General features: G+C 34.7%; 1 protein-coding gene across 2 annotated transcripts in view; it reads left to right on the top strand.

Moving 5' to 3' along the window:
• LOC114937150 (Dpr-interacting protein eta) overlaps positions 1-21,974 on the top strand; it is a 152,564-nt gene that overhangs the window by 957 nt on the left and 129,633 nt on the right. The gene's annotated exons all lie outside the window — the stretch shown is intronic.

Raw genomic sequence — 21,974 nt, 5'->3', positions numbered from 1 at the left:
CTGCTGTTCTAAAGTTTGTCACTGAAGATGGTTAAATAATAACCGAAACGTTTGACAATTGATTGCTGTTATTACTTTATTACAATTTTACACTAAGATCGTGTACGTGCTCTTTGCCCATTTGTTACTTTTTAATTATTATTTACTAAGCCTAACTAGTAAAAAGCGTGTTTATTAAAAAATCTTGCTTTTTCTTTAAATTTTTTTGTCATATGTATTTGATTTTTTCTTTAAGACAAACTATATTATAAAATATGAATATTTTTATTTCTTATTTGAGAAGAGTGTAATTAAAATTAAAGTAAAAGATTAAGAGAAATTCTTGAATGGTTATTGTATCTCGAGCTGTGATTAAAAGCTAATGTAATCTTTTAGTAAGAAATTTTTAAATTATTCAAGAGATTTTAAAGAGGGATTATGTCACCAAGAAAAGTTTGTAAGAGATATAGAATGGAATATCTCTAGCAATTATTTTTTTATAATATTGTATTCTTTTTATAACACGGCAGTTGGATTTTAATATCTCAAATAATATTTTCGCTAGTGTTAGTTAAAACTTACGTAAACATGTTTATCAGTAAAATCGGAAATTAACACGGAGAACGATCGGTTTTTATAAGTTAATTGCTGGATCTAATCGCGATGGTTGGCGTGACAGGAATTTCGATGTTCGGCTTGCGTTATGGTTTTAACGCGTTTCGATTTGTTCACGAGGAAATCGTGCGACGAATAATTCATTTCACTGCCTTCATCGAGCTCGGCTTTGCCACTTTTCAGTTTTGTTCATGACGTTTACGAGAGACAGTGGTGATTTGATTTTACATTTTATTTTTAAATTATGAACATTGCTATCTGCGGTTGTATGTCACCGTATTGTAAATGACATTCCTTTTCTCTTGCAAAATATTCGCGTATCTGTCTGAACATTCTAATTAAACATGTACGTATAACGATATATTATAATTTGAACGAGAATCATTAAAATAATATTCCTATAATATTTCAAACATAAATTAGAAATATGATTAAATTCTTTTTCGTATATTGCAAGTTGTGCAATGTAAAAGAAAAGTCAAGGGAAATAGTAATCTTTTTTTTTCAAGTTGCATAAAAATTTATTTTTAGACGAAATATGGAAGATGACATACGTTTATCATAAAATTTCGGAACTGCATCACTTAGTTTATATAACGTGTGGATGCTGCAAATTTTCTTTTCTGTTGCCTTATTGAAGAAATTTTCACTTGCCGATGTGTCACCGTGCAATTCTAGACACATCCTCGCAACACATATTTTCCTTCGCGAAAAAGGCGTGTTTATATCGCTCGATTCCGTTTTATGCCGTACTTGACAGTTTCAGCAAAACTTTCGAGATCGAAATTGTTTCATATTTGTGAAAATTATCTGTGAAATAGATTGTCCTCTGAACTAACAATACAATGCACAGAGATTTATTTTTGAACGCTCTTCCAGTAGTTGTACCTTTAAACGTTATTGTTTCACTTAATATTGTTCATATTTTGTGAGAGTTACCTATATTACAATAATTATGTCGCCTGATATCAGCGTAATAAAATATAATCTTTACCTTTGTAAAATAACAACAATCATTTTTTCGCACACGATAAAGAATATCGGAGCAAAATAGCCAGAATAAGATTAAAATCTGTTATTTATTTTTCCAATTAGCATTTTTATTTAAATTTGCAGATATCTTTTACCGAGTGTGTTATCTAAAATATACGTTCTAATTTGTTAATTAAGTGGTAGGGCAATTTGCAATAAGTTTACCGTTAACTGCATGTATTGTATTTTGGAGCAAGAAAAGTTGCGCGAGAAAAGAATGTTTATGGGATGGAAAGTTGGGTCGTAACATTATCGTACTAATAAAGCACGCAAAATGCTTAATATAGGTGTGTAAATTGAGTTGCGTCCTTATGAAATTATAAAAAAGTTGGCATGTGTAACAGGTGGTTTGGTGGCAATTTTGCTCGATATTCGTAAGAGATCAATCAAAGTTAGTACACATAACTCTCCTGAATAATAATAGGATTATGTTCACGTCTCAATTATAGAGATCTTTACGATCGAATTATAATGAATCATATCGAGATGAACTGGTACACAGCGACAATTCGATTATTACGCTACTTTTAAATATTTCATTAACCCTTCTGAAAAAGATCTATCCGTAGCAAATAATTTACAAAAATCTAAATGACATTTGAATAACATTTTCTTCTTATAAATGATGTATAATGAAATGAATTTTGCATTTACATAAAAAAAAGATCGTGTATAGAATTGTGCTTTTAAGGATGGACGAGTTTTCCATTAAATTCTTCAGCATTATTAATGTCAAAGCAATCAAAACGCTTTACAAATGTCTCGGGTGTCGCGGCATCGAGTTTGCAAGACGAATCCGAACGATCATGTATTTCAATAACATTTGCTTTCTCTCTCCCCCGCTCTCTATCTCTCTCTTTTTGCATTAATATGCGATAGAGTAACGGGTATTCGGATGGTTAATATTGTGAAGTGTAATTTATCGCGTTCGCGCGACATGCTTTTCAAACATGAGATACGACGCATCATTTCTGACCGTTTTTCAAGGAGTTATTTATGCCCGGGGCTCTCAGAATAACATCGATGCACCAACACCATTATGTTGGCATGATATTTTTGCTGCGCCGCGCCGGTATGTAAATCACTTGTCGTAGAGCGTATTATCGATCCGCGACCAAGAGTTTAGCTATTCATGTTTCACTAATTATTATTATCTACAATTCTCCTTGCCGGTTTTAATACTGCGACCAAGTGAGAACGGAAATGCGAAGGGAATAATGTAAAAATGTGTATCATTACACAGTGGTTTACAAACGGACTCTAGCTTTTTGCGTGCATTTTTGTAAACGCATCTGTGCAACGCGAAGCGCTTTGTTATCACACTTTGGTTTGTTATCTTTCTGGCCAACTCGCTTGTCATAATTTTGTAGTTCTCAGTAGGAGAAAACTATGTCCGGCAGTCTGTCGTCAAATTTAACCGTTTGCACAAACGTTTCACATATTCTCATTTGTAAAAGGGGTAAGCTGAAAATACAGAAACGTAATTGTATTTAAATTTTGGCGTCTGTTTGCGATACTTGGAAACCGTCATTGTATGAATATTTTAACGGATAAATCGATTATCCTATTAAAATAGATACAATGTGGAGCTTTTAATTTGGGAAGCAGAAATAGATAATATTAACTCCTTATTCGTGTAACATTTTAAGGTTTGTACAACTTGACGCGGGTTATTTATATCGATTATTTTTGTAAACTTATTTTCGAATCAGAAAGAAATATTTTTATCGGCTCTCAATATTAAGAATATAAATATTATGTTTTTTTTTTTTTAATTGGCCAACAGAGCCAAAGCACGAAAAATTAATTATTCGAAACTGTATCTCTTGGTTTGAGCCGCTTCAGCGACTTTTCGGACCTATATTTTTCGCGCCTATTTCTCCATATGTAAGTTTTGAGATTAATTTATATATGGAATTTAGTGATCTCAAACCAAGAGATACAGTTCCGAATAATTAATTTTTCGTGCTTTGGCTCTGTTGGCCGATTTAAAAAAAAAACATTATATTTATTTTCGAATGTTAACATATTTATATTTTTAGATTTATCAGAAAATAGTACTACACAAATATATTTTATTTAAACCCAATTTAAAAGTATTTTTGTATTAAATCGGTAATCTTCTAATTAACATATCGAAATTAGATTGACAAATATAAGAAACGAATTTGTAAACATCTGTTTAAGAGTCGACACATAATTTCACTGAAAGTCGAAATAGACAGATGCCAGATCCGCAAGTATCATCCAAATCCTTTGCCCATAAAATTGATCAAATTCTGAGATACGCCGCACTGGCAAACGCTTTGGATCCAATAAAGAGGATTAAGTGTACTGAGCTGTAAACACGGTGTGATTGAATTCTGGGGGCGCTGAGGAAATTCCTCCCCCATGCTCTCTTTCTCTTTCTCTCCCTTAGTTTCTCATTTCTTTCTCTCGGTCTCTCGTTTGTTTTCTCTGTTTCTTCTCCACCCTTCTTTCGAGTGTTATAGTTTTCTCCTTTGTTTATGTGCCCTTACACGGCCGTGCAAGAAAACAAAACGGTCGTGCCAAGCTTCTTCCACTTTCATTACCACGGAAAATGTCGCGACGTTTATCTTCACGTAAATTGGACGCCCTCGTACCATGTGCAAGATGGTCCGCTGAGTTTTATGCGAATTTTTGCCTAATGGAGTGTGTGATTGCTCTCGTAGTCTGATATAAATGGTCAGTTGTATAGTTGAAAGGTCGATTCCCAAGACAGTCTTTTGCATTTTGCAATTTATATTTTATACATATTTAATTATTTAAAACATACAATGCGAATCACTGTTTGTTTCATATTTCTATTTCTGCTCTGATATCATACAAATTTCAACGTTACAGATTATGGCTTAACATCATTTTACATATTTTCTGGCAGCTAACAAATGTTGCACGATACATTTACTGGTGTTGCAATCCTCTTTTAGCACCGATAGATTAACAACAGAATGCATATTATTGTGAATTTTATATAAGTATATAGAAATATTATTTAAGCTTTGTTTTGTATCTCAAATCTGGTTCGATAATTTATGGTTTCGTTCGTAAATAATTTGCTGATATTAACATATGTGAAAAACATGTGAAAATAAGAAATCATTAATCATTCAAAGAAATCATTAATCATTCAAAGAAATCATCATTTATTATCAATATAGTCATTGTAATTTATTGCAAAATTATAATGCATTTTTAATAATAGATATCAAATTTAACACGCCAATTAATGTTCAGTAATTTGTGATGAAAAAAGGGAAATTTTAATTTAACGATTTTCATTTAAAATTGGTGATTTCAAGTGTCAATCTTGCAATGTAAATTTCGATAAAATAACATATTAAAATACAAAACGTAATTAATAAACGCGCTTATTCGAAGAATTGTTATACAAACTTAACAATTAATGCAGTAATTAAATTAATGCGAAATATTGTACGTTCGTAATAATATCAGAAATTCTAAAAATACTTCGCACAAATGTTGACTTTAATTTAAATTTACAAAATTATTTAATGATACAGTGTTAAACGATAATTTAACAATGTACATGTGCATACATTAACTTGGGGCTTTAGATGCGGCACTCAATTACATAAATTTGCAACAGTAATATAGTTTTTCAATCGTATCTGTACGTAAAATGTTTCAAATTTTTATTCAAATTACGGTAATTAATAAAAATAAAATCAGTAAATCCTTTTGCCATCCAAAGTTTGAAAATGATTACTAGAATTTTTTGTGAATTATTTGATAGATTATATACAACATATATATTTCGTTATTATAAGTTATTGCAAGATGCAGCTACGCGTTCCAGTTTCGAGTCTCGTCAAAATAATAATCATTTCGGACGATCGCGTTTGCGGATAAGATTTATAGGGAAAAGTTGCAATCGCAGACCGATATACGTCACGTGTTCCTTCTTCATAAACTTCGGTATTCTTTGCACGATTTCGTGAGTCGAATCAGCGGGTGAGTACTAGAGAGAGCAATAGTTTTCAGTATAGAAACGATTGTTCTTAATCCTCCCCCTTCGTCTCTGCACCTTCTCTCGCCCCATCATCGGCTATTACAAGGATTCTGTTAGCGACGAAGTTTCGAAGTGGCAATTCCCGAAGGTACAATTATTTGCGGTACCCACTGACATTTCCGCCCGCGCTGACTTGTTTCGAAGAATTGAAATTTTATTGAAACAGATTGCTTCTGTCCTATATATATATATATATCGGAGAAATCGACGCGCGGCAAACAATTCTCCCATCTTTGAAGGTTGTAAAATCATGAACTTTTGCTCTTTCGCCACAATCTCTACAAATTTATGAGCCCCGTTTCTCATTTAACAAAACTAATTTCGGACCGAGTCGCTGTATCTCAATTGTTTCCCCATCGCAATGTTCCCCCTGATTTCACCTTTTTTCACTATATTGCGCATTACGACGACTCGATGACTTTTACGGTATAGCGAATTCTATAGGTATCATAACAAACGGATCGGAATATCGATCGGAATAGATGCATGTACATATGTACACACGATACGAAAAGTTGAAATGAAATCGTCGAATATATTCGGTCGAAGTAAATGAACGGGAATATGTGACTTTGGTTTGACAGCGCAACGGCGCGTTACACACCGAGGATTTCGATCGCGTGCCGCGGTTTCTTCACCTCGCGATCGATATCACTGCTGCTAGTTTTACCGCGAGAACTTGCGGATATTCAAATCTTGCGGGCTCATACCTCGCATTATACTCGCGAAAACGTAATCAGGCCAGTCGCAGGACGCGAGACGTATATTTCATTTCACGGTACACGAATGGCGACATTTCTGAATAGAAATTCGCCGCGCCGGCATGAATTCTCATTCCTTCCCCAAAGATTTCGTACGCGATTTGTTTTGGGCGAGAGATCTCCTCGCGCGCGGGGAACGAAACGAAAATGAAAAATTATTCGTAATTTGTCTCATTGTGGATGTGTGCGGTAATGGAGAAATAGTGTGTCAAGCTAATGGACACGCCGATGTATTATACCTACTTTCCTTCAACTTTAATGCGACGTTGGAGCTTTTTTTTTTTATTATTCACGGCAAAAAGGTTGCTGAAATACAATAACTCTACTTAGATATTAAATACGGCGGTATCCTCATTTTATCTAGAAGCATCGAAGTACTTTGGCATTAATTTCAATCGAGATAAGGTATTTCCACGCAACTGAGCGGATACATCGTTCGCCGGTAACGAGGATGAAAGTTTTTCTTTATCGGGAATGTGAAAGAGCAGGAGCTCCGATATAATTATCTCTTCTTTTTTTCGCGGATAATAAGCGGTATGTAGCGATCGCAAACTATCTCCACAGTATTCAGCTTAGTGTAAACTATATCGAGGTGAAATTTCAGTCGCGCTATGCGAGGGATGATGGGTGTTGGATACATCTGCGCGCCATACGACGGGCGACGTGTATTATATGACATGAATTAACGCGAGCCGTCTGTCAATTTCGTAATAATTATTTCAATATGGGTAAACGATGCGACGCACGTTAATGGACATTGCTAACTAATATATTACTGCGATATCCGCAGTGTTGTGCTTAGATGATTTTTAAATTAGCCAGATCAAGATGAGATAAAAATATGTAAATTTATTTTAAATAAGATGAAGATGATTTTGTTTTAAGTATATCTAGATCAAAGATAAAATTATATGACGACTCATCTAGATAATTTCTAGATAATATTATTTTTACGACCGGTTATATAAACAATTATAAAAAAATGTAAGTTGTAAAAGGGATATTACTGCGATATCCGCAGTGTTGTGCTTAGATGATTTTTAAATTAGCCAGATCAAGATGAGATAAAAATATGTAAATTTATTTTAAATAAGATGAAGATGATTTTGTTTTAAATATATCTAGATCAAAGATAAAATTATATGGCGACTCATCTAGATAATATTATTTTTACGACCGCTTATATAAACAATTAGAAAAAAATGTTAGTTGTAAAAGGGATATAAAAATATATTTTTATTTATGTTTAAGTCTTTCATCACTTACTGCTTAAGTTCTACTACTAAAATATTTTTGTGTGCTATAACTCTAAACTAAATTATCTGAACATTATTCTAGATAATTTAGTAAAGATAATACTTTCTTTCAAGATGATGCCAACATTTAAGCTAGATAATCATCTATATAATTTTATTTAGATAACAACACTGGATATCCGCGAAACTGTTTCAAGTACTCTCTCGTGAAAGATTTTCTCTCCGTCTTTTAATACAGTTTCTTTTTTCTAACAAGATTAACGCGCTATTCTTCTCCTCTCGCTTCATCCTTTCGCGTATAATAAATTTCTCTCGCATTATTTTTAACGACGTATATCCGCGATATTTATATTCTGAGAAACTTCTTAATGAAATTTCGGCAAATGCCAGACAGGATGCATTAATTAAGCTTAACTCTGATTTAACAACTGACACTTACATATTTTTTTAATTTATTGAAAATAGAGACAGAACTAAAAAAATGCTCGATGAGATTGCGATTTATTCAGTCGCACACAAAAATGTCAGATTGTCGTCGATGGATGATTGCATGTTACAGATAGTTATCAGGCATGATTGCTCGGTGTGATAATGCAATCTGTACAGAAAATGAAAATAATTGCCTTTATCGACATTACGCACGAGTCCATATTTGCCGTGCAATCTAATTTGGCCAGATACGCGAATTCACCCTATTGTTGCAGATCGCAAACAAATTGCCTGCATTCAACCTCGATAATCTGATAAACGCTTTTTTCTCTCTTTTTTTTACGTTTATTTATGTATTGTATAATTAGTGATATTACATCTCTTTTGAAAAGCTCTACGTGCGACGTTAAAAAGTAGAATTCTCTCTCGTTAATTATATCAGATGAAATGTATATGTACATGGAGAAATCAAAGATTTGCAATATTATAAGCATAAAATTATGCTTTATTTCCGTAGCAAATGATAATTTTCAAAGGCGCGTGTTAATCAATATGATCAGTGATATCAGGCAAAATTCAGCCAAACCAATTGTTGTAAACTATCACGTAATTATTACGCGTAATTAAACAAGCTATTAATGGTATAATAAAGCTACGGAATTCGACCGGTAAATAAATCACGCGTAAATCCGCAGATGGTTACACTGTCAAAATTTCTATACATATATCGGCGTAGGGGGAATTGTTGCACAGTAGCAATTAAAATTTTATTTAACATTACAAATTGAAATAATACACGTATAAAGCCATTACGATATCTAATATAAATGCATTTTTTTCTGAACTCTTGAAACTTTTGTACATTCGAAGATAAAAACGATCTGCAAAGGATTAATTATTCATTTCAATTGTAATAAATTTAATATATCTCGTAACGAATGTTTATTATCCGTAGATTCAGGTAAACAACGTGGAGGCTCTTTAAATAATAGCTAGGATACAGGGTCTGAAATTTAACAAAGTGCGGCACATGTAATTCATTCTCCATGTAGTAGTAGCAGCCGAGTTGAGTGATTTCGGCGTGTGCTCAGCGAGCGGCGAGAATAATTCATACGTAAAGCGCATAGCGCGACGGGGAGTGGAACGTGTGTTTGACTATAAAATATGCCCTCCTGATATTGATGCCTCAGCATCAAGCTCGCGAGGGTTTTATGCGGGCCGCCAAGTATATATAAAACGTCGACGGAGTCTGATCAGACCGAAATGTATAAAGCGGGGGAGTGGAGAATGGTGTATAAAATTTTACTCTTTGCGTAACGCAGACGCGCCGATAAACTGTCTATATATAAGATAGAATCGCGTAATAATGTCTGATTTCCAACGGATTCGCTAAGTCGTGATATGACGAGGAGAGATATCGATTTGTCGAACGCCGCGGACAATACGATGTCGTTTTTATTTGACAGTTCGCGGTTTATCTGTCATTGAGCCTTCATGCCCTCAATTTTCATGAGTGACGACGTAGAAAAATAGAGCGGGGTCAAAATACTGGATTGTACAATAGAGCTGACAGATTTGACTTAAATTTTCGACTGACGTTAATTGATGGACAATTAAGCGTGACGATAATAATTAATTGGCATGACGTTTACATTTGTACGAGATTTTTCTTTAATAATTAAATAGATGTTATGGAAATATTTACGAGTTAACAACGCGGAGTGAAAGTATGTCGTACGTCTCTAGTTCTTACGCTTTTTTTAGTAAAATCATAAATGAAATATATTATGTGACTACTATATATATATATATAAAGATACTTCAGATTTACAATAGTGAGAGAGTCGTAAATACTAAAATATCGTTTGATATCCTTAAATCGGAATATCTCTTTCATACTATTTTATTATGAAAATTGAATTTTAAGTTTGTATATAAAATGTCAATAGGCTCAATAGATATATGTAAACAAGTTTGTGGAATTGAAAAAGTATGTGTCAAAAAGGGGAATAGCAAAGTCGTAAAGGTATAACGTAATATGCAATAAAAAATCAAATTGTCTACTATCTGCCGCGGGAATAATCTCGATATGAAAAATTATAGGCAAGGTTTTATGCGATGTTCGAAACCTCAACCGAGTAAAAGGCTAAACGGAATATTCGTATATATAAAGTATATGTATATTATATAAATTTATCTACATCTTTTTTAATGTATTAATTGTAATATGCTGTAGTCTCGTTACATTTCATGAATATTGAAATGTTATGAGATATAACTATAGATAGAGAGAGGAAGAAGGAGAGGAAACGACGATACCTCAAGAAATTAATATTTAATTGTCGGGACGTGATCGATGTCGCGAAGTTATATAAAGTTCTTGAGTCGGGATCGCACTTCAGGTAATTTAATTTTATCGCGGTCTAAAATTTTATCTTTCCGCGTGTCCGTGTCGATTTAACCGTATTAGTCAATTAAACTCCGAACTTTCTTTACGATTCCTTCGCTTTCCATTAATGAGAGTTCTCCATTATCGTGCTCGTCCGGCGTGTTGTTTGACTCGTTTTCCTAAGATGATTCATCTTAATCTAAATGAACGCGCATATATCGCTATATTATTTTACGCGAACATGGAACAATTTTAAATTATATTTATTATGATAGAAACGATGTTGAAATATAAAAAATGCAAAAAAAAAAAGAACAAATACTTGCGGCGTAAACCGCGAGTCCGATTTGTCAAGCCGCTTTTAACAGCGGCGTTCAAAAATGTAACGCCAACGACGAAACAAAGTTTGCAATTCGATCACGCGCCTCTCGACTTCCATTAATGGACTTTTGTACTCCCGGACTCCCAAACAGTTCTGATAGCAGCCAGAGCAAAACTGGGTGGCCAGAACGAAGGGTAGAGGAAGGGCAGAGGTAATCGTGCCAGACCGCATCTGCTAATACAGCCGGTGCATCGGGCTAAAGCAATTCCGCTAATCTAGACTGTCCGGCCCGATAACGCGAGGAAAGTGAAGCAATCGCGTGCGTTCCCGTGCCGTTTCTAATCATTTTCCTCTCTCCTTCGATAATCTGTAGAAAATCGTTGGATTATCGGCTTTCTTGACGGCTATCTCTCCGATTTTCACGGCCATCAATAATTTGACGATCGATGGGGTAGTCGGTTAGCTTATTAATAATCAATCGGTTATTCACTCTCTTGGATGAAAACCAATATCCGTTTCGTACGCGAGATTCCGCGAGAAAGCGCGAAATTATCTCGACAAGAGGAACGATGATTAATTTAAATTTATTATAAGAGATACCGTAAGGGAAAATGGAAAACGGATAATGGAAAACTCATTTACAAAACTGGCGTAATAATGTCGCATGTCGACATGCGAAGGCATATAAATACTTAAGTGGGGACTAGTAGAAATGGATATTTCTTATGTAAGACGCAGACGGAGACTGAGAAGATGAGGCATCTCATCTCGTGTATACTTCATATCTCGTGGTAAATAACGCCTTGTATCATTTATTGTCGCCAGGCAAAGGTGAAACGGAAGTACTTGATTATGTTTGCTTCGGTATCAAAATGAAGTGCATCTCAGAGGAAGAGAAAGAGAGAAAGAGAGAGAGAGAGAGAAAGCAAATTCCTCAACTTCTGTTTTATTGTTGTAAATTGAAACATCAGCTCGTATTCGCAACTTTGACGCTTTTCCACTTCTAAATCAAGAATTTTGGTGAGAGCTTTTATGTTGTTTCATTAAAATTTTCCTTCCTTTGGAGTTGTGTGTAATTAAACATTTGTCGAGAGAAGAGAATATCTTCTCTTAGCGTTTTGTCCATAATGAATGTTAACACGTTATATTTACTCGCAACAATCGTTTATACAGCAAAACTGATATCTTTCATTATCTCGATTGACTTTCTGCACGATTAGGTTAAGCATATTGGCGATAAAAAAAAGAAATCAAATCGAGTTAAAAAGAATTAAATTAAAATGCAAATAAAATTTAATCACGAAAGAGCGACTTATGGATTACTTATACAACATTAAAGCAGCCAAGTGCTAGTTATTATTATGTATGCTAGTGTATTTATAATTTTGAATGCCAATACGAAGAAAAAAGCTTTTAATTTTAAAATACGACACGAGTGAAAAACTTTGTGCAAGCGCAACATTTCCTAGGGGATAAATTAATCTCTGCCGTAAAAGTAGTTGACGCGAAAAAATGGTAAAGTACATTTGCTAAAACTGCACGGACACGCAGAGTGCATCGACGGATGGTTCTACCTTTTTTCACGATCCCTGATTTCGCAAAACTCCATTTGCTATATTTCTATCCGATTCTTTTTGCCTGGGTAAAGATCGATGATCGCTATCGTAATCGATATTCGCTTTACGTCGTGTCAGGATCCGTTACTTCCGGATGCAAAATATCCGCGCTCTACTTCTTCAAAACATGAAGACTAGATTCGCGATTACATTTATCGCGATGGAGATATGCAGCGCGTATAGACATCTATAATCTCTCTCGTGGCTCAGATGACGATTTCAGATAGCCTTTCCTGTGATGGGATACCGGGTATTGATCCACCAGCTGAAATTTACCTTCAAGCTAACGTCGAACAAATCGAGACATTGTTATAGAACTTAGTTTACTGTACGGATGATACAGTCGATTGTATTTGGGAAATTTTGAATTTTGCAAAGTAAAAATCAATATTTGATTTAAGAATTAAAATCGCATTTCTCTCTTTTTTTTTGTAATAGAAAAATGCCAAAAGTTTCGTTAAACTTATACATCAAGATTCTGTCAGTTGTTTGTCTCAAATATTTTTTCCATTTACTGCAAACACATATCGTGAAAGACAATATTTAGACAAGATGATTAGAATTGCAATTGTATAAAAGGGTGTATTATAGACGTTTGTAATTACCTGATGGAATTGTTTTTCTAGTTGCAATGCACTTTGCGAAAAGCAAATTAGAAAAATTGAGCTAACTACGAAATGTATTTTGTGATAGTTAATGAAATATTCATTATCAGTACTAAATTTTCTGCGATATGAAGTGTATATCGATCTATCAATTGGAATTTCCTTCGACTTTAACCCGGAACTTTGAAGCGCGGATATTAAAGTTTGCAGTTTGACGAAGAGAGAGAGAGAGAGAGAGAGAGAGAGAGAGAAGGAAGGTTGCGAAATTTTTATATAATATTAAAAAGTGGACTTTGCAGAGGGAAATATGAAAATTTGTAATTAAATTTACATCTATTTACAGTAATGTTTTAAAAAGTTGGAATATTATTAGGAACCTTAAATATTTTGGTACATACTTTAATGATTAAAAAATATTCTTTATATTTATTTTTTATTAAGTTAATAAACATTCACCAAGTTTGATTCAAAATTTTAGTAAAAATTATGCAAGTAAGATGTTGTTCAATTAATACGAGTGCAATAAAATGCAGATAAAATTCGCACAGTTGGAAATTCCGTGATAGTTGTTTTTAAATAAAAGAGCATTATATATATACAGTATGCTTGGCATAACAAATTTAATTGAAATTTACATTTAACAATCCAACTGCGCGGCTAACAATATCCTCGCAATAAATATTTTTTTTATTTGCAGTCGTAACAATGTGTTTTGCTTAAAACAATGCTCGGGCGGGATGCTAAATTTAATAAAAAATAACAAACGATTTTCTGGGCCGGCCCCTTACGAGCGTTAAATGTCACACAAGAGTCCACTAGAAACGATTCAGAGGTGGCACAGCAAATTTGCATACGGCGGGAACGGGCAGTCTATCTCCTTTGCTGAAAGTCTGGCACGATACGCAGGCTGTCTTAAAAGAAATTTAAACCTCGATCAGAATTTTTTAGTTTTTAAATAAAGTTTAATTATATTAGAATTACAAAAAAAAAAGAAAAAAAATTAAATTAAAATTTTATATAAGATATATTACATTATTTTATATATTTAAAAAATAAATATTATCACATACGTATATGCTCATATAGTTTAATTTAATTCAACGTATATTAAATAATATTTTTAAAGGTAATTTTTAATAATAAAAATGTCGCACTCGAACGGCCGTTGCAACGAACGTTTAGGGATCTTCTCTTTTATTATTTCGCTTTATTTTCATTAAATGTTCGACTCGCTTCGAGATTTCAGCTTGGAATGTACAGTTTTCGATACAGACTCTATGTATGTATATACCCGTGAATGTAGACAAGCTCGATCTGCGAAGAAGGTCCGGAGAATTCGTTGACCGGCCATTCGCAGCCAGTTCATCCCCGATACTGCTCGCTCTTGCGACCGAGAAGACGATGATTGGATCAGTTTTACGAACCCCTCGTGGGATAAACAAGACGCTCGATCTCGCCTAGTGCTTCGTGTATATGTTCTCTCTTTCTCTCTTGCGTACATTTCGGATTTCTCGTTCTGTGATATTACTGGCGTGCACGATGGGACAATATTTATTCGTAGTTTTGCCCGGTCCGGAGATCTCCTTTTGATCCTCACCCTTTTCGGTTTACTTGTTGGCGGTGAGTGATGATTCCGCAGGGTATTTTACATCGCTCGATTTGTTTTATTCGCCTGAGACCGAGCGGCCCGATTCAATTTCGTACACGAACCGCAGTCGGGCGACTTTTATTTTCCGTCCCTTCGTCCGTCATGATAGCAGGGATCGAAATTATTTGAATTTTTTTTATCTGCGAATTACCTTTTTCACGGAGAAATGTTTTTAAAAATATATAGATATCCTCGGTTTTTTTAAAATGTGCGCTGTCTTTATATACATTTGAGCATTTGGCGAAATTATACGCGCGTTTTTTAAGCGTTAAAATTCCAAGAGTCTCATTTTCTTGATTAATATGATTAAATAATATTCATCTTTCAAGAGTGTGTTTTCTTTGTTCGCGACCATCAACGATTCCGTTAGATACTTTGTATTTTAAATTGTCGTGGAGCGCTTTATCCAATTTCCTTTGCTTATTTCATCCGAATATAGTCTCCGAGTAGATCCGATTCCATCAGCGATATTATTTCATCTGCCCTCGTTTCGGGCTTCATTTCTCGGTTTCATCCTCGTACAATACGTCGCGAGCGCAGTACGATTTAGGTATTATATCATGAAACTACACCGTACTAACATCACTCGAGAATATTGAATCCTGATTTACCGCTGACTGACTCACCGGCCCGGAAATCTCGTTGTCGATTTACAATTTCGCTTGCACGTGATGAAATTCGTATATTTATTAAGCAACAATAAACAACGAACGCATCGCGCGACGCACATTGTTGATCACGCACAATTGATTATTAACAAAATTTAATTCGAGTATGTGTTTGCGGAAGATTTTTTTCAATAAAATAAATTGCAAGTCTTCGTTTTTTTTACTCCGATAAGCACTTTCTGAAGAGAATCACTTTCTCCCAAACAAAACGGTCTTTCAAAGTAAAAATCTAATTTCCATGAAGGCCCGTACAACGTTTTCCATTTTTTATTGCAGTCCATGTAATTTGTGAAATGTTTGCACGCGCGGGCCGACGCGAAATATTCGCGAAAGGGCAACGCAGTATACACACAAAAAATGTGAAATGCAAAATACAAAAACTTTTGACTGGATGGTTCGCGCATTTTTCATCGTGCGAACGATCGGAGCTGGCGCAATATTATTCAGCGAACTGGTTGCGGCGAGGTTACGCATGTTATATTCGCTTATATGTATACGATTCATTTCTCATACACTTGCCAATGCATTTATAAAAAGCGATATAAAAAGGATATTTTGGAATCAATAAGAATATTTGAATTTTAATGACGAAAAATGAATATTATCGTTCTAACATAATGTTCAACCCCTATATAATAGGTTTGCATATTTTTTTAATTGTATAACATTCTGATAATTTAGAGAAAATATTCTTGTACTCTCTTTTAACGATTAACAGTTAATGGAAAATTTAACGTGAAAAATGTGCAACTCTGCGTCTACAGAGAGATATCCAATTTTGAAACAGATCGTTCTTCTTATCTTTGCAGTGCGGCAATAATCAAAGAGAAATTAATTCTAACCGTAATGCGATAGAACCATTTCATTAAGTGTACTTATTAATTTTGTTTTCGTTGCTTTAATTAAATACAATTAATATTCCATCGTGTCACTTCTCTTAATATAACATAGTCACTGTGGTAATTAATATCACATTTATATTACAGATATCTATTTAGGAAAACAAGATTTTCTTGTATATGCGAAATGCGCTCGTTGAACGTTTAATGATTTATAGTAATCTGTGAAATGTGTTATTAACTGTGTCGAAATAGATATGTCACCGTTTAATGCTACATAGTATGTAATACTACATTCTATTTATCAGCATTTAATTTATTGGTTAACAGCAATTGCCTATTCCGGTAATTAAATTCTGTCCGAATAATTGTAACGGTACTTTCCTTTATGACGCATTACTACCTCCATGAATATTGAAATTTTCGTAATTTTAAATGTCATGTTACAAAATTATCGCAATATAAATTAATGTTACAAAGAGACGACAACGCGTTAAAATTCTCAAGAATCAGAGAGCGTTCGAGATATACTTTTAATAGCACGCGTGACTAGAAATTTTGTTAAAAAAAATTTGCATCTCGATGTCATAATTTAATCTCACACTCGGTTAGATATTAATATATATGTAAATTATACCGCGATGTTTGCGGAAAGTTATTCAACCAAATTATTAATAATTTCTTAACTTCTCTTGAGCTTCAAGTAACTTAAGCTTTGCGCAAGCCGCAGCTGTCATGAGTTTGAAACTCTGGAGAAAAATGCAGTGTACTATCAGAAAAACAAGATGTGACGTATACGATGACATCGCATTTACAATCTGGAAAAGATCTGACATTTATAAACTATTGTTGACTAATATAGTTCAGATGCAGCATAGCAAAAATTTCTACGATAACTTTATGAATCCTCCTCCCTTAGAAGATTCAATTAGCAAATTAATGCGTAAAATTGGAGAACTCGTTAAACAGCAAATTCGCTTTTAATTACCTCTGCGAATATTAATGGAAAGTAACACTGAGTGCCGTTATATTGCATGCAATTAAAATGTCACGGATACTTTGTGCGTTAAAGCATCGTCATATGATAATGTATTAATAAACTTTAATTAATTAGCATCATTAACATTACGATGATGGAAAAGCATTTATTGAAATAATTAGTAAATTAATTTACCATTTTCAAAACATCGGAATAACTTGAACAATCATTTTTAACTACAATAATAATATTCAAAAATGTGAAAAATTTTACACCTGTATATGAATTTTAAAATATATATTATTTTTAATTTGTTTGTCATACGCGAAAATGTTTATGTTTATATATATATTTATATATATATGCATTGCAATATATATTTTATTTCATAATTACTTTTTAGTGTTTATAATAGAAGAAAAACTGTGTCGTAATTGTTATGAATAATGAAAATAATGTTGATGCAGAGACGAAAATATCTCGAAAACTTACTCATATACTTTCGCATAGTTTGCCCACGACGAGATACGAAAGTTTGAAGATACAATAAAGTTCAACAAAGTTTAACCAGCATCGTGCATCTTCGATATTTGTATTATATAATATCGAATTAAGCAAAGCAACGCGATCTCTACTACTAATACTACTTATCAACGATATTATTAATTTATGTTATGCTCTTATCACTCAATTAGATCATTGTACCATTCAAATTTGTGTGAATTTCGGCAACCGAGTTTTAGTTAATTCTGTGTTTCATCGATTGTTTTTACGTAACATAGGATAAATCCATTTCGTATACTCGTATTAATACCAATATCTGTTTGTACAGGTTGAGTTTAATTTTCTATTATACATGTAACGTACGTGATAGGTAATACCGAAATATCATAAATTCACACGTTGGAAATACGAGAGAATGACAGAGACTATTTTCATCTGATCGCCTAATAATTTAATCGCACCTCGCGGCTGATGGCCCGGCTGTCAATTGTGAATCATTTCCATACGATGCACGAAACGTAACGCGTGTTTAGTTTATTATATTTAACTGTAGAGATGTCCAAGTATTTTACAACTCGATAGAGAGAGAGAGTGGAATATTGATTCGATCGTTGATTTTGTTTAATGATGGAATAAAATAGTTTGTCATTTCTTTTCACACGTGAATAGCTTCTTCTCTTTTCGAGGAGGATTCAATATTCGCGATTGCCTTTTCTCAATCTTTATCCACAATTTGCTATATAAGCTCTCATTGTCAGTCATTTCCTTAATTTGTATATAATACGCTAATTTTGCGAAAAATTTTCATTTTTTTAAAATAGATAGGATTTAATCGGCTCGTTTCGGTTGTTTGAAAATACTCATAGTCGCGATACATAAATCGGACATACATAACTTCCTATCTGCGACGTGTACATCGTTTACGAGGGACAATCAGGTCGAATCCCTTTTATCTCTCTCTCCCTGAAAACGCGATATCCGAAAGCCGAATACTAATTTTCGGTAGATTGCTCCGGCTCGATTTAGCAGGTGATTCAACACCCGCGAGTGTCGTGTCTACATTCCTGAATTCTCGCGTGGTAGGAGGCCGTAATGTCGGCATCGGCAAGGGTAACGTTCTCCTCGTGTGTACAACGCTGCACTGTGCACATACACAGACCGCATTCTCGCGTCCCACTTATTCTTGTCCTGTTTCCTCCTCCTCTCCGGAAACGCGAAAGCCGCGCACAGCTTCACAAACACACAACCATCCCTCGTTACTGTCCTTGGTGTGTTTCGCGCCGCGCTACGGGAACGCTCGAAGACCGAGTATCTTCGCGAAGTATTAATTAACTAATTTGCTCGTTTGCGCATTGTGCGCTCCGAGGATCTTAATAGAGATCCCTTTCGCTGTTCGGCGTACCGAGAGTTTTGTGCTATGCTCGCCAGACGAAGACGACCGTCAAGCGACAAGATTATATTGACAGTCGACAAGAAACATGCATATACATATAAACACACGCTGTAGAGTGTAGAAAAAGTAATTACAATGCTGAGAAAGATATTATTAGCGATATGACATATTAAAAGGAAATGTAATTATAATATTGAAACGTCATCTTATAGAAGAGAAGTGACACGCATGTCGAGCTTATGAATTTACGAGTTTAACAATACTATTTTTATTGTAATATAAAGTTTTACTTATACAACTACTAATTTTATCGTAGACAAAATTCAATTTAATAGATGCAAATATCGTTTAAAAATATTAATCAGTTTTCTGCGTTCGTTGTTTGCGAAATTTGAGGTCTGTGAAGTTGGCACTCTAATATGCGAATTTTTACAAAATTGATATAGTATTCGATTATCCACTGTTTGTTCACATTTGTCCATAGATAATCGTTCTCTGTCCACCTTGCAAAAAAAATAAAAAAGGAATAAATTTTATCATGAGCACTCTTAGATTTGATTATTTAAAAATTATAAATGCATCTAGGGCATCTAGATGCTTATGATAAAATTGATTCAAATTTCTTTTTAATTTTTTTTCGCATGATGGACAAAAAACGATTACTTATGGACAAATTGTGGACAATCGAATGCCATATCAATTTTGTAAAAATTGCTCATTGTGGCAGCATTCGTTTATTCACGAAAAGTCTGCGACCTATTATATAGACAGACGTTGCTTTATGGGATCTCACACAATGTACACGTGCGTGCTGGTCCAATTAGGATAAGAAGTGCGCGCGTTCGCCGCACGTGATACGCATCCAAAAACGCACGAAACTTAATTCTTTATTAAGTAGACACACACACACACACACTCTCGCTTTCCGATCGGGAGATATAGTCGATCCGACGAGCCGTGAAATTCGCCAGAACTGGCATCCGTCGGAGCATGAAATTTGTCCTCCGGTCTTTCGTACGTTTAGCACTGCTGATACTCTCCGCCATATTCCAGTGCCATTATACGAACTTAACAAAGCGCAGTCATCGCAGACTGCGATAATTGCGCCTAAAACTTTCAAGTAATTCTTCGTATTCTTTCAACCCTCTCTCCCTCGCGGTCGAGAAGTCGAGCTCGAGGTTAATTGTAAGAACGTAATTGTAATACTCGCGGTAATTCATTGCTCTTGCTCCGTACATATTGTATTTATGTATATATATAATATGTAGTAGCTGTGTATATGCGGCATGGCAGAAAGAGGGAAAGATGGAATTAAATCCTCTGTGCAATAACATGAAGCACAAATTTTTCGTGCAAAATATTACGACTCGCGCGCGTATGTCGCAGGGAGCAAATTTTGTTGAAATTTTCGTGATTTATTTTCTGGAGCTGTCTTACTCACTCAAATAAGAGTCCCAATGTTTCTCGGTGAGAAACGACACTGGGGAATCTTCGTGAACTTTTTTCTTAAATTTTCTTCCAAGTAGCTTTACGTGCGAGCGCGCGATGTAATTGTCGCGAGTTTTCGTACATGGCGCGAAAAGTGCATGAGGACGAGTGCGAGATTACGAGGAGAGTCGCCACGCGAATGAAGAAGGAAAGGCGTGACGTAAATATTCGCCGACAATTACAATGTTGGAAACGCGCGACCCCGCACTTTTCTCCCTTTCTCCCTCATTCCTCCCCATGCGTGTGTGCGAAATAGTCTTATAATTAAAAGATGTTACTCGAAGTTAATTAAACGTGCACAGTCGTCTCTTTGTCGTTGTCCAAAAGGGGTCAGGGGTTGTATAGGATGACTCAGTGTGTGGATGAGGTAAAGAATTTTTTCCCCGAGTTAATTATGCGCGTTACACGTGGTTCCTTTTTTCTAGACGAGTGCTTCCGTTTGTCCCCGTTCTCTATGAAATTCGCTACACGCCGACATTAGTAAGAGAAAACAATTTGCGCAATATTATGATAATAATGTATTATTGTTATAATTAATTTACGGCATATAAATAATATAACGCAGTTTTATTACGTAATTCCAAATGCAATTTAACAGATAAGTAAATCTATATACTTGATAAATAATCTGATAAAACAAATTTGCAATTATTGTTACAATCATTTGCAAGCGTATCAATTTGTTGAGAAAAGTATTTGTATAAAATATCCCATCACCTTTTCGACGTAATTCATTCGAATCCCCGAGGTTTATAAATTCGCCGGCTTTCATTAAAATAAATTTATTCGATCGAATGAGTACCGCTTTAAAATCTACTTTCGCGGTAGAACGAAAATTGCGAGTGGAAGTTGAAAAGCAAACCGCATAGCGCCTGGAACGGGAAGAATATCCCAATCGCCGGAGACACGATCGTCGAGAGATCCATTCCGAAGACCCGCGAGATTAATCTACCGATGAGTTACGTTTGTAAATGCTGGCCGTTCCAGTTACTTGACTGTCACGGTAGTTTGTCGAGCGTGGAAAGCCTCCGGAGACCTTTGAATTACCACAACGCCTGTACCGGTGCGATTCTGAGCTGCTTATTATGCTCACTCAAGCTTCACGTCATTTTCTCTCTCTTTCTCTCCCTCTCTCGGCAAATATATTTTAAAACACGTACACGTATAATCTTGACACTTTTGTATCTTCATTCTTTCTACGATGTAATGAGAGAGCGAAAAAAAGCATCGCATCAAAATATCTGAATTAAAGTTTGTTTTCTTCTCCAATTGTTACCCTGCTCTCTCTCTTGTCGCATATTTCAATTACATTGATTACGAAAATTGTACACGAATTGTATTCAACTATGAAATGAGATTTGAGAGGGACAGTTTCGAGCTAAATGCTCGTGGTGTGT

This window comes from Nylanderia fulva, unplaced genomic scaffold (genome assembly GCF_048542155.1).
Source record: "Nylanderia fulva isolate GAGA-0341 unplaced genomic scaffold, ASM4854215v1 Scaffold2, whole genome shotgun sequence".
In the NCBI taxonomy this organism is placed as follows: domain Eukaryota; kingdom Metazoa; phylum Arthropoda; class Insecta; order Hymenoptera; family Formicidae; genus Nylanderia; species Nylanderia fulva.
The sequence above is the reverse complement of the archived record's forward strand: the minus strand, read 5'-3'. Positions and strand labels throughout refer to the sequence as shown.